At 41.5% G+C, this 14318-nt stretch overlaps 1 pseudogene; it reads left to right on the forward strand.

The window, feature by feature from the left end:
• Positions 1-9831: 9831 nt before the first annotated feature.
• On the forward strand, positions 9832-10478 carry LOC143437241 (bcl-2-like protein 2 pseudogene; annotated as a pseudogene).
• Positions 10479-14318: the final 3840 nt, after the last annotated feature.

Genomic DNA, 14318 nt, shown 5'->3' on the forward strand with positions numbered 1-14318 from the left:
AGTGGCTCTCATAAGCCAGCAGAGCTTGCTAGTTTTCTCCTCCCCAGAACTGCTATGTGCCCTTATAATACTGGCAGAGGATGACAAGAATAGAAAGAAATGCACCAGGCCTGGCACTTGAAAATGTTTGGGTCAAGCAGTGGTGGTGCACACCTTTAATCTCAGCACTTGGGAGGCAGAGGCAGAGTTCCAGGCCAGACTGGTCAACAAAGTGAGTTCCAGGACAACCAGGGCTATACAGAGAAACCCTGTCTCAAAATAAAGAAACGAACAAGAAAAGAAAAGAAAAGAAAAGAAAAGAAAAGAAAAGAAAGGGAAGGGAAGGGAAGGGAAAGGAAAGGAAAGGAAAAAAGAAAAGAAAAGAAAAGAAAAGAAAAGAAAAGAAAAGAAAAGAAAAGAAAAGAAAAGGTTTGGAAAAGCATGCACTCAATCCAATGTTATCTGTCCTTCATTCTATTAAGGAAGATAAGCCAAATTGTCCTGAGAGGAATGAAATATACCTGTAAAATATAAAGTTAGATGGTTGTTCATGAAATAGTGGTCACCTGAAGTGTCATTTTTTTGTTTTGTTTTGTTTTTTAGGTTTTTTTTTTTTTTTTTTTTTTTCGAGACAGGGTTTCTCTGTGTAGTCCTGGCTGTCCTGGAACTCACTCTGTAGACCAGGATGGCCTCAAACTCAGAAAACCGCCTGTCTCTGCCTCCAAAGTGCTGGGATTAAAGGCTTGCGCCACCAACACTTGGAACATTTATTTTTAAATCACATTTTCTGTTGGAAAATAAGAGTTGGGAAAGTATTACTTCTACTCTTATTTACTTCATCTTCAAGTGAAGAAAGCATGAAGTTGTTCAGTGGCTATACATGACTGTAATCTCAACGATTGGGGGTTCCCAGATGTAGGAGAATCAAGAGTTCAAGGTCATCTTTGGTCATGTAGCCAGTTGTCTGGATACAAGGATACAAAAGAACTTGACTCTGCTGTCCAATACCAGGTAAGGTGTTGATGTGTATACACTCTGCCTAAGAAGCAGCACAGGTCCAGCTCAAGCTGACAGCTCTGAGAAGTCCCAGCCTTGGTCCACTCAATTTGCTGTGAATGGGAATCTCAGACAGATTTACTGCTACTTTGGGCAAATAGCTAATGAGGAGTTCAGCTTGTCACGAACTCATTTAAAGAATAAAAACACTTTCAGAACATAAGAAGGTTGAGGTAATCCTTTCTGAAGTCCTTAGTGCCTGGAGCTGCCAGAAACTGTGACATTCTGCAACCTTCAGGAGCCAATTTACATTGTAGGCTTAAAACTTACATTAGTTTAAACAAACAAAACATAAACAAACAAAAAATGTATAAACCAATGGGTCACTTCAGTTGTGAACTGTGTTAAGAATTAATATTATGAAAATACATTAAACCTTAAAATTTTAAAGGTTCTGGTAGCAGAATTTGTAGAGGATTAAAACAACAAACAAGCTGTCTGGAGCCCAGTATGTTATCTGTCATGAGCAGGTTGTGATAAGGGTTTAGGGTCCCTGTGGGAAGAGGAGGGACAGGTCGTCTCCACTCAGGAATCATATTCAGGATTGACTGTGAGATGGTCAGTTCCCCGAGAGGTGAGGGAGTATGCCAGAGACAGAGGTTTGATCTTTAATTGCTCTTTAATAATGCACAACAAACAATATATTATCACCAATGCTAAAGCTATTGTAACACCGAGGTATTGCCACTTTCCTATGCATTGACTCTATCAATATCAATACAATAAAATAAGCACATGCTTCTGTGCACCTCTTTATCCACATCTTTAATTTTAAAATATGGCTGTCTAATCCCCTATACCTAACTCAAACCCTGCTTGCTGTGGGGCATATTTCTTAATTACACCTTTTGAAATGAGAAACCCTTTATTAATCTTGCTCTTTTGAGATGTTCAGATCCACCTTTAATCTGGGCTACAGATTCTTTTGACAACCTACATATATAAAGGACATTGGACAGGTGGTGTTTTTGGTTTTGTTTTTAGTATTTGCCCTACTTTTTTACAAAACAAAGGTAATTTGTTTGTTTATTTGTGTTTTAAAACTGGTATTAGTAAGTACTTATTTCTTCAAAATTCTGGTATGCACTGAAGATTAGCTGTAATATCCTGCAACATGAAATTAACCAGCCCTTGAGTTTTCTAATTTACCTTGTCCAACAGCCTTTATTGGGACATTCTATTACATAACCTTTCTGTATACAAAGATTCATTTTCTTTATGATTTGAGCTATGTTAATCTACAAAATGTGTACTAATACAACTGTTGTTTTTCTCCACTTTTCCACTAATGAAGATGTGCTGGCTACCAACAGTGCTCAACTGTGTTTCTCTTATGTTTCTGGCTTTTCTTCAGGGTTGGTTGATACCTGTCATCTGGTGGAAGGAAGCTGCAGTTTCCCTGAGCCCAGCATGAAGCCACAAAACAAGACTCTTGTTTCCTAAAATTCCTCTTTAATGCTAATGGTGTTAACATTCTGTCTAAAACTCTACCTCACTGTTACCTGGTGACAGCCAGGTATCCTCCCCACAGCTTTCTCTCTTTAAAGAGAGATAGAATGTGTTCTATGTGTGTGGGGTAAAGGGATGTCTCAGCAGACTCTTGCCTCAGGCTGAGATATCTCTTCTCCCTAAGGAACCAGCCACAAGACAGTATAAGTATAGTATAGAATATAGCTTATTTAGGACATGGGGAGGGGAGTTAAGAGGGTTGTAGAGGCAGAAAAGGGCAGAGAGAGGCAGAGAGTAGATAAGTAGAGGCCAGGCATGAGCATGTGGAGGGGGCAGAGGGGAGGGAAGAGCCCAAGAGGGCAAGAGAAAGAGAATAAAAGGTCAAGAGATCAAAAGAGAGGAAGGGGTAAGCAGCCACCTTTACAGGGGGTCAGGCTTACCTGGCTCTTGCCAGGTAACTGTGGGGAGAAGCACACCTGGCTGTTGCCAGGTAATTGGGGTGATGTTTAGACAGAATGCTAAGAAAAAACTGGGGCATCCTTCCACTTGTGGTTCAAATTGATACCTCCACTGCACACTGAGTACTGGGCTATGGAAACTGTTCACATTGATTACAGGAAGAAGAAGGCAAGTGCTGTGAGGAAAGCTTAAGTAAGGTCTGGAGTCAGGTCCTGGTAAGTGCAGGATCATTGTTCTTGGGGCAGAACAGCTGGCAGCTTAACAGCCAGAGCTGGAATGCTGGGTTCTCCCCCAGGGCTTGGTGGGGTGTGATTCCTCTTTGAAGACAGGAACAAATGCTAATTGGGTGTAAACCACTCCTGAGCTCTTGAAAAGGTCTGATCCTGGCCCAGAGGCACACTTTAACCTTGAGGAGTGGTAAGACTCACTGGCCAATCAAGGCTCCCAGGCAGATCTGCCAATCAGACAAGGAGGCGGGTTCTTCCCAGTGTTATTTTGCAAGTTTGCTGTGCATGTGCAGGCTTGAATGGTCATCTGTGCCCTGCTCTGAACTCTGCTGTGGGTGCTGTGTGGAGACCTCAGGGAAACTCTGAAATCGAGTCATGGTGAGCACAGGATCACTGCCCACAATGGGTAGAAGCAGGCGGGTGAGCAGTGGGAGCTGGGGTGCTGGGTCCTCTCTGGAGCTGCATGGGAAGCATCAGCCAGATGTGACCACCTGTGAGGCCACTGGTGATGTCCCTCATGTGTTAGATCAGGAGGTGACCTCTGGGTAACTTCATGTAAAATCAGCTGTCATGGCTGATTCTGAATCTGCCCCAACATTTGGACCAGTTGCTTTATTATAAAAACCTGGGTGGTTTCTCTGACTCTGCAGCACATGTGTCCAAACCCTTCTGTCTTTTATAGTATACATTAAGATGACAGGCACAGTTTGGCAGTGGGGGCTCACGAATTTAATCACAGCACTTGGGAAGCAGAGGCAGGTGGATTTCTGAGTTTGAGCCCAGCCTTTCTACAGAGTGAGTTCCAGGACAGACAGAACTACACAGAGAAACCCTGTCTCAAAAACAAACAAACAAACAAAACCTGTTTTTAAGAAGACAGGCATAAATCTAACAAATCTTCTTTCATACGTTACTTGTTTTAGTTTTGTTTAGTTTTTCTTAATTTTTTCCATTGCAGATTTTTATGTTGCTTTACTTTTATGTGTAGTGTTTGATTATTATGAGGTAAATGGACTGTTTTCCCCTCCAATCTCTTGGGTCTTTTGGATGCTTCTTGTACATTAACATGCATGTTCTTTGGTTTAGGAAAATTTGCATTATTATTTTATTGAAAATATTTTCTAGACCTTTGTGCTGTGATTCTTCTTCCTCTATTCCAATCATCTGTAGTTTTCCCTTCTCATATGTTTCAGAAGTCCTGGTTGTTTAGGGTTAGGAAAGTTTTAGAATCCATTTTTATTTGTTGACCAATGTATTCATTTTGTCCTATTCTTCTTTAATGTCTGAGACTCTTCTTTCCTGTTCCCTGGATGAACCTTGCCTCTGCAGTTGTCAGTGCACAGGTAATTTCAATGCTCTGCTCTCAGGGACTTAGCAACTGCTTAAGTCATTCCCTGCCTCCATCACCTGCTGCTGTTGTCAGGTGTGCTTTATATACACAGACCACCAGCTACACAGCACTCTCTGTTTGTTCCCTGTCTTTGTTATCTGCACATGCCCCCTCTATTCTCTTTCTCTACTCTCAGGGCTCTCTTTCTGCTTCCTGTCTGTGTGCCTGTCTGCAGGTCCTCTTCTGTGCCTCTATCCCTTCCCCAGGTTCTCACTCATCTCCCTTAACGCAAACAATGTCTTTTTTTTTTTTTTTTCCGGTTTTTGAGACAGGGTTTCTCTGTGTAAGCCTGGCTGTCCTAGAACTCACTCTGTAGACCAGGCTGGCCTCAAACTCAGAAATCCACCTGCCTCTGCCTCCCAAGTGATGGGACTAAAGGCATGTGACACCACCGCCTGGCTAAACAATGTCTTTTGTACCATATCTGTTGAATGTTTTTATTTCTCAGGACCTGCTGTGTTAGAATAGCTTGGATATTTTGGTGACATATTTTCCTGGTTATTATTTATTATATTCCTATGCTGGTGTCTAGGCCTCTAGGTTTAAGGTGATTATAGATTTACGTACTGATTTCTGCATTTCTCTTGCTTGGTTGGACATTTTGTTTCTAGGTTGCTGTTTGATGTCTGGTTTTACAAAGAGAGTTGCCTGAGTGTTGCTTCTTTTACTTACGTGTTTGGTGGGTATGCTCAATAGGGAATGCTTGCTAATGTTGGGAGCAGTGAGAAGAGGTGGGCAGGAAGAGATGATCTTAGCATCCTCAAGGAGACATAGTCAGGACAGAGGTAAAGCTGCCTCTGGTGTTTAGTACAGTACGAGGGAAAACTGTGATCATTGCATCTGGGATAACAGACAGTGTGGTAGATTTATAGAAAGCTTACCTTGTGTCCTGGCAGGTAAAGCATGTGGTTGAACAGGGACTGTATGCCCAAGAGGGGCTGAGACACAGGGATGAGGCAGGAAAGGAAGGACAGGTGGGGATTGTCTATCTTACCTATAAGAGGCATGCACAGGGGGAGAGGCAACTTCCACTGGTATTCTGTCTCAGAGTAAGTGCAACTGATATTAGGATCTGCAGTAAGAGATAGTGAGGTAGGTCTTTGGATAAAGTACCTTTTCTACTGCAGTGCATGGCTTGTGGTTGAACAGGAGCATCTTTCAATAATAAGGACCTCAGGCACAAAGATGAGTTTGTAAAGCCCAATCAATTCTGTTTTAGAGAGTGCACGAAGTCTATTTGAGCAAATATCCTATGACAATCCCCCCTTGTCAACAGCCAGTCAAGGTACAACTGCAGGGTTAAGCTTCATGTAGATAACTAATTCACCTTACAGAGAAAAAGTTAGCCTACCCATCATGGTTGTCAGATGGTTTTGCCCCCTTGATTGGTTCCTGCAGATTATGCTGGACATGTAGTTTTGAAAATATTAAATTGATGACCTGTATGTTAATGTCTCAATCTTTCTGTAACTACAATAAATACACAGAACCCCTAGACTTGGTCTCTCAGTTTTCATCTCATGTGAGGCTGACTGGTGAGAATTTTTATTACAGAACTCATAATAAAGACCTCCCTGTGTTTGCATTGCAATGGGCTCCTTGTTGGTCTTTGGGGTCTCTGTGAGTTGGACATAACATCTTAGTGTATTGACCCAAGGTCCTCAGGACTCCCAAACAAAAGATTGAAAGGCTGTTTGTTAACATGCACCATTGTTGTTTTTGGGTCAGTGGCTTGCCTGCTAGATTTGTGTCTGTGTGCCTTTGTTTTCAGGTTTTTCTTGAGTATATGTGGAGGGAGATGACTAAATTGAATGTGAAACCCTGCTACAGTGGATACACTGGAGAGTCATAGCCCCAAAGTGCTTCAAAGATGGTCCAGAGACTGATATTCAGGACAGTGTGCCTCTGGTCTAAATTTTTGGGAAGGTTAGAGCAGACTTCGAACCCTGCTACAGGGCTCATACCTGCTGCCATCCTGTTTTCTTTTTTCTTCTTCTTCTTTTTTTTAAATGATTTATTTTTATTGTCTTTTTTGTTTATTTGTTTGTTTGTTTGTTTTTGTTTTTCGAGACAGGGTTTCTCTGTGTAGCCCAGGCTGTCCTGGAACTCATTCTGTAGACAAGGCTGGCCTATGGCATCCTGTTTTCATTTTCTCCTCTGTACAAGTGGAGGAATCTGCTGGGTAGCCTTTACCACCCCCTTGTGGCTGTCTGTTATGTGTGTAGCACTTTATTATTCTGTGACTGAGGAAATGAGACTGTTTCCATTCCAGTTGCTTTAGTTAATGACCCCTCACCTTCGGTTAAATCCTTCTTACCAACAAAACTAATACCCATTGACTAGTCCATGACAGAAAACTCTTCAAGACAGCATCCAGGGCACAATCACTTTCTTTCTACCTTGTTTTACAGGGTGGAAAGAACAAAGACCACATTTTCCCTCCCCTTTCATTCTACCCTCTGCTCAGTCTATATGTGACTCTGTAGTTTTGGAGTTGTCATTAGCTGGAAGATTGTTCTTCATTCCAACAGAGTTAGCATATCTTCCTTGGACCAGAGATCCTGTCCTTTGGGGAGGCCATTTCCAGGTCTGTGGGGCAATCTGCTTCTCTATCCACCTTCCAGCTGTTTTAGCCACATCTTTGGTAGCACTGGCCTGGGAACCCAGGGTTAAAGACACCTCACCCCAGGTCAGCACAGCCTCTGAGCTCCCCATTCCAGTGTATCCTTCCCTGCTCTGAACCAGATGCCCTCCCTATTTTGTCCTGGCTCAGCCACAACTCCAAGTCCCTCATGGGGTGGCAGGGGCTCCTGTAATTGATATGGTTAAATCATTGGATTTGTTTTATAACGACTTCCTCATTTTTGTGTCTGTGACATAGTTGTTTTAAGTTCTCAGCATTTCAGATCTACAGTCATCTGGGAGATCCTTAATCGAGGGTGTGCCCTCATCTGAATGGCTGGTTTCTATGTCTGTGAGAGATAGTGTTGATGATTCATTAGGAAGGCTCTTCCACTGAGGGTGGCAATATCCCTAAGCAAGTGTTCCTGGGCTGGATGAGAGAGCAGGCTGAGCATGAGACAGTGACCAAGCAAGAGAGCAAGCCAAGAGACAGTGTTTGTCCATGCTTTTTGCTTTCAGTTTCTAATCAAAACTCCCAAAATGATGGACTGTGATCTGACAGAACCATGTACAACAGCCACTTATTACCTGAGATGCTGTTGCTCAGAGCATTCAATCACAGCAGCAGAGTAACAAGTTAGAACAACAACAAAATGGTATCCAGATGTGATTATGCTGCTGGACAGAATCTATGTTCCCTTTTGAAGGAATGTGGAGAATATCACAAACTGAGATGGCAAAATCATAGAGAGCTGTACATGGATCTTAATCAGTTGTTCTCATAGGACATGGAAGCTTGGGGTGTTGACAGTAATGCAGCCAAAGGTAGTTGAGGTCGTGCTTGTTCAGTGGAAAATAGACTCTGAGAAAACTTTAGTTAGAGGTCATTTGTGTGATACTTTTGTCAAAAATCTTCCCTACTTTGGCTTATGCCCTGAGACATTGAGTAGGGTAAAATTTAAAACTAATATGCTGATTTGTATATTTTTATTTTATTTATATGTATTGTTTACTTTTCCCATTTATTTATATATTTCCTTATATCTCAGTTACTACCCCCTCCCCATTCCATCTTCCATAGTACCTCATCCCTGACTCCTTTTTTCTCCCCAGGGAGGGTTGGGGGCCACTTGAGTATCCCCCAGTCATGGCATGTCAAGTCTCTGCAGGGTTAAGCACATCCTCTCCTACTGAGGTCAGACATACCAGCCAAGTATGGGGAACAGTGTGGACAGACAGGCAACACCTTAAGGGACATCCCCCATTCCAGTTGTTGGGGAACCCATGTGAAGACTGAGTAGCACATAGAGTACATATAATACTGGGGACCTCTGTCCATCCTGTGTATACTCTTTGGTGGGTGACTCAGTCTCTGAGAGTCTCCTAGGGCCCAGGTTAGTTAACTCTGATGTTCTTCTTATGAACTTCCTGTTTTAAAGGCAAATAGTTGGGTCTGTCTTACACTTTCAGGTGTTTAGTTCATGACCAACATAGCAGGTAATAGGGACCAACTGAAGAAGGCATCACTGATGCTAACTCAGTCCTGGCAGGACAAATTTAAAATATAAATTAAAAATAAAATAAATAAAATAAAATATAAAGTATAAAATAAAATAAAGTTTAAAATTTAAAATATATAATAAAATAAAATGTAAAATATAAAACAAATATAAAATATAATATAAATACAATTTTAAAATATAAATTAATAAAATAAAGTAAAATATAAAGTATAAAATAAAGTTTAAAAATTAAAATATATAATAAAATATGAAATGTAAAATATAAAATTTAAATTCAAAGTACAAAAATAAAATAAAATATAAAATATATCAAATATAAAATATAAAGTATAAAATATAAAATAAAAAGTAAAATATAAAATAATTTAAAAATAAAATAGAAATATAAAGTATAAGTATAATAATATTTTAAATTTTATATTTTATTTTTAATTTTAGATTTTATATTTCTAATATCTTAGAAAAAACTTTCCCTGGTATGCAATACCTAATAAGATAATAGGACCCGATAATGGACTCGTCTTTGTTTCCCAGGTAAGTCAGGAACTGGCCTCCCAGCTGGGGATGAATTAGAAATTGTGCATTTAGGCCCCAGATTTTAGGACAGGTAGAGAAAATGAATAGAACTCTAACAGAGACCTGGACTGACTTGGCCTTGGAGACTGGTGGGAGTGATTAGACAGTACTCCTTCCCTTTGCCTCATTCCAGGTTCAGAACACCCCAGGGACTGGTTAAATCCTGTGTGGGAGCTGCCACTGCTCACTGAGACAGGGGGGCACTCAATCCTTTTCTTCTTTTCTTTTTTTTTTCTTTTTTTTATTCCTTTTTTCTCTTTTTTCTTTTTTTATTCTTTTTCCCCTTTTTCTTTTTTCCTTTTTTTTTCATTTTTTTTCTATTTTTCTTTCTTTTTTCTTTTGTTCTATTTATTTTCTCTTTCTTTTTTTTCTTTTTTCTTTCTTTTTTTCCCTTGTTTTTCTTTCTTTTTTTTCTATTTTCTTTTTTCTTCAGGGCACTCAATCCTAATATTGTTCTTTCCAAATCCATGTTTGCCCACATGAAAGCGTTCGAGGTGGCTCAACATATGAGACCGGAGGCCTGAGCACCAGTTCCAAGCAGGAAACACAGTCTGACATCACTGAGCTGAAAACTTGGAACCCAGCTGAATGCACCTGATGACGACCCCAGCCTCAACCCCAGATACACGGGCTCTAGTGGCCGACTTTGTAGGCTACAAGCTAAGGCAGAAGGGTTATGTCCGAGGAGCTGGCCCAGGAGAAGGCCCAAGAGCCGACCCGCTACACCAAGCCATGCGGGCGGCTGGAGATGCATTTGAGACCCGCTTCCGGCACACCCTCTCTGAGCTGGTTGCTCAACTACATGTGACCCCAGGCTCAGCCCAACAATACTTCATCCAGGTTTCCGAGGAACTATTCCAAGGAGGCCCCAATTGGGGCCGTCTTGTGGCATTCTTTGTCTTTGGGGCGGCCCTGTGTGCTGAGAGTATCGACAAAAACTTAGAGCCATTGGTGAGGCAGATACAGGATTGGATGGTGGCCTATCTAGAAATACACCTGGCTGACTGGATCCACAACAATGGCGGCTGGACGGAGTTCACAGCCCTGTACACGAACAGGGCCCTGAAAAAGACATGGTGTCTACAGGAAGGAAACTGGATGTCAGTAAAGACAATACTGACGGGGGCCGTGACACTGGGGACCCTGATATCTGTAGGGGTCTTTCTTACATTGATTTTTCTTCATCCAGGCTGGTGAACTTTTGTTAGAGAAAGGGTAAGTGCTGTTCAGCTTTTAGTGTTACGCCATCGATATCGAACTTTAGGTCAGGAAAACGAAAGTTATGATGATACTGAAGTTTAAAATTTCTAAAAATTTACGTTAGAAGTGGGGTGGGAGCGGGCCTATGAATAGTTAAGTTTTTATGATTAAAAACCTAATGGAATATTAACAATGTGGTAAAGCCTTTGCATGTCATAGTTTTTTACACATACACAAAGAAATTACACTGGAGAGAATCCTCATTAATGTAATCACTGGGGAAAAACTGACAATACTCTTTTATCTGTGACTACACAATAGAACACATTCAAGAGAGTGACTCAGTGTCATCAAGGTGCTAAGCCCTTGCACTGCACAGTCATCACCCATTACATAAAAGAACATATACTGGAGAGAAACTGAATGTCATGAATGAGGTAAAGCCTTTCCAGGACACAGTCATCTCTGAATACACAAAAGAAAATGTGCAGAGTGAAATTTATGAATGTAGTCAATGTCATAAAGCCTTTGCATGTCACTGTATTCTCCACAGACTCACAGGAACACACGCTTTAGAGAAAACCTTACAGATGTAATGAATGTGGTAAAGCCTGTGCATATCTCTGTAGTCTCCAAAGACATAAAAGAAAACAAACTGAGCAGAAACCTTTTGATTGTTCTAAAGTTGGGAAATCGTTTACATGCCACAGTGGTTTCTGAATACAGAAATGAACACATATGAGATAGAAACCATCTGAAAGTAATTAACATGTTAAAGCCTCTGCACGTCCTAATATTTAAATGCATGAAAGAATTCATAGTTGAAGTAAACCGTGGTGATTTAAATATTCTTGACCCTAAAAAGTGGCAATATTAAGAGATGTGCCTTGTGGGAGTAGATGTTACCTTTTTGAAGGAAGTGAATTACTATGGTTGTGGTCTCTGGAGCTCAGGCCAGTACAAAACAGACCCTCCTACCACTTGGCTGGAAGACAGTGTCTTCTTGGATGCCTTCTCATGAAGATGCAGAACTCTCAGCTCCTTCTCCAGCATCATGGCTGCCTGCATGCTGACATTGGACTAAACATTTGAAAGTGTAAGACAGACTGAATTAACTATTTGCCTTTAAAACAGTTGCCTTGGTCACAGTGTCTCTTCTTAGCAATGGAAATTCTAAGACAGAAGTTGGTACCCCAGACTTAAGTATTCTAATTGGTAGGCCTGACCATGCTTTTGTTGGATGCAATGTGGATTTTTAGACTTTGGATTTGTACATGCATTAAGTGGAACTTCATGGGCCATCCAATAGAACACATATGACCTAAGGGTGGTTTGAACTTTGCATAGAATTTTTATAATGTTTTGCTGAAGAATGCTGCTCTGTTTTGCTCTCATCTGAAGGTAAACAGGTTTATTTTGATAACTGGATTGACAAAGGAAGTCTCAGGAAAGCCAAGCATAGCTTTTGGCCTGTGCTTACTCTCATGGTGGTTGTTTTGATCATGCTTAGTAATGTTAGAAAGGAAAAATATGAAATGTTAGCTTCAAAGAGAAAATCTCACCAGGAAGTTGAATGAAGCTAAATCCTATGATCAAAGACACACAATGGAATTAAAGAAATGGTGATATTATGGCAAGATTCCATCCACCTAAACATACGGATGTAACGTTATATGGATGAGAACTGTATAATGTTAGGCATTATTATTAACTGGTTATTGTTTTTATGTGTACATAAGAGGATAAAAGTACATGTCAAATTGAGAATTGACCGATCGTGATTACTATACAGGGATTTCAATTTAAAATCTAAAAAAATATAGGATATACTTAGGTCCAGGCATGGTGGTATACAACTTAAATCCCAGGAGATGAACATCAAGCAGATGTCTGATTCAAGTCATCCTGGTACAGAACAAGTTTAGGTAATGAAAAGTTTAGATATGGGCAGAGTGTTATACACGTATTACTCAACATTCAGGAGACATAGCCATATAGATCTGAGTTCAAGATTCATCTACAGAGCAAGTTCAAGGACAGCAGAGCTAAGGCAGTGAAGGTGTTGAAAACTAGAAAGCTGGTGATGATGTAATAGAAGGGGAGATGTTTGGGCCCCAGCAGGCAGAGGAACTCAGCAGCTTTGTCCTTGTGACTCTGCTTTTAGAGGAAAGAATAGAAGGGATGACTGAGACCATTGATGCTAGTTGGCTGTAGTTAGAAAATAATAATAATAATAATCAATGCCGATCTATAATGAATAAACAGCAATCAATAATTATCAATACTGATTGATAAGCTGGGCGGTGGTGGCGCACGCCTTTAATCCCAGTACTCGGGAGGCAGAGGCAGGCAGATTTCTGTGTTCGAGGCCAGCCTGGTCTACAGAGTGAGTTCCAGGACAGCCAGGGCTATACAGAGAAACCCTGTCTCGAAAAAACCAAAAAAAAAAAAAATAATAATAATAATAATAATAATCAATACTGATTGATAACCAATAATGATCAATAATGGATAGCACACACCTTTTATCGCAGCACTTGGGAGGCAGAGGCAGGTGGATTTCTGGGTTTGAGGCCAGCCTGGTCTACAGAGTGAGTTCCAGACAGCCAGGGCTACACAGAGAAACCCTGTCTTGAAAAACCAAAAAAAAAAAAAAAACCACAAACAAACAAAAAACAAAACAACAAATAAACCCTACAGGTTCCCACGGCCCACAGAGTAAAAGATGAAGTTCTTACAAAAATCCATCCATCTCTTCCTCCCTCCCTTTCCACCCTCCTCACTCTGGCCAGGACCCATTCTGTTCTCTTACCTCAGAGCCTGAATTCAGCCTAGGTGTTCAGTCTACCTGAGTATTCTTTCCTCAGATCTCCACACCGCCAATTCGCCTGACTCTTAACTGTCATTCAGATGTCTCTTCTCTGGGATATCCCCACCACACTCTCACCACCTTCTGCTTCCTCCAACCCACTTATTCCCCAAACACAAGGGAACATGTCTTTTTACTACAGAAACTGTTTATGATGTCAACCGACTAGAAACCACCTTCAGAAGGGCAAAGGTGTATCTGTCTGGTTCCCTGCCACATTTCCACAGCCAAGAACAGAACTCTACATGTATGTGGGGGGGGGGGAGGGCAGCGGCAGGGGGTCTGCACATTTTTCTGCATTAGTAAGTGAAGGCAGGCAGGCCTGGAAGTGGTTTCCCTTAGCTACCATCTTGATTTTCTTAGAGGGGAAAGCTAGGCTGAAGGTTATTCCCTGCTCAGCAGAGACCCCAGATGCCCTGGCTCTTCCACTGGGATGTAGGATAGGTGTCCCTTGTCCTAACTCTGCACTTCACTTGCTTTCTTCATTTAGGCTGCAATGAGGCCCTATATGGCTAACCTGGACCAGCAGAAAGTGCCAGGGAGGAGGCCAAACAGGATGCCAAGCCTGAAAGCCTCCACTGAGCTACAGTGGGAGAGCTGAGGTGAGGATTGATGTGTTCCTCAAAAGGTTCAGAGAAGACAAGCCCTCTGAACCCCCTGACACCAGTTACATGCCTCCAGCCACTTTGATACCCCATTACCTACTCTGAACCAAGAAGAACCACCCCCCAAGTGATGTCTACTCCAGTGGTTAGGGCCAAGCAGCTGTTCCACCATGCCTCAGGTAGGCTCCCCACATGCAAGGCGGACAGCTCATACTGTTACTTTAAGTTCCGCAGGCCCTCACAGTGACACAGGAGGGTCTGTGAGCAAATTCAACATTAATTCTGAATCTGTTGTGTGCCAGGTGAGGCAGGAGCATGTTCCCTGACAAGATGCAGTTTTTGGAAGAGTTGGCACTTCAACTA

The sequence above is a fragment of the Arvicanthis niloticus genome, chromosome Y, assembly GCF_011762505.2.
Source record: "Arvicanthis niloticus isolate mArvNil1 chromosome Y, mArvNil1.pat.X, whole genome shotgun sequence".
Classification (NCBI taxonomy): Eukaryota; Metazoa; Chordata; class Mammalia; order Rodentia; family Muridae; genus Arvicanthis; species Arvicanthis niloticus.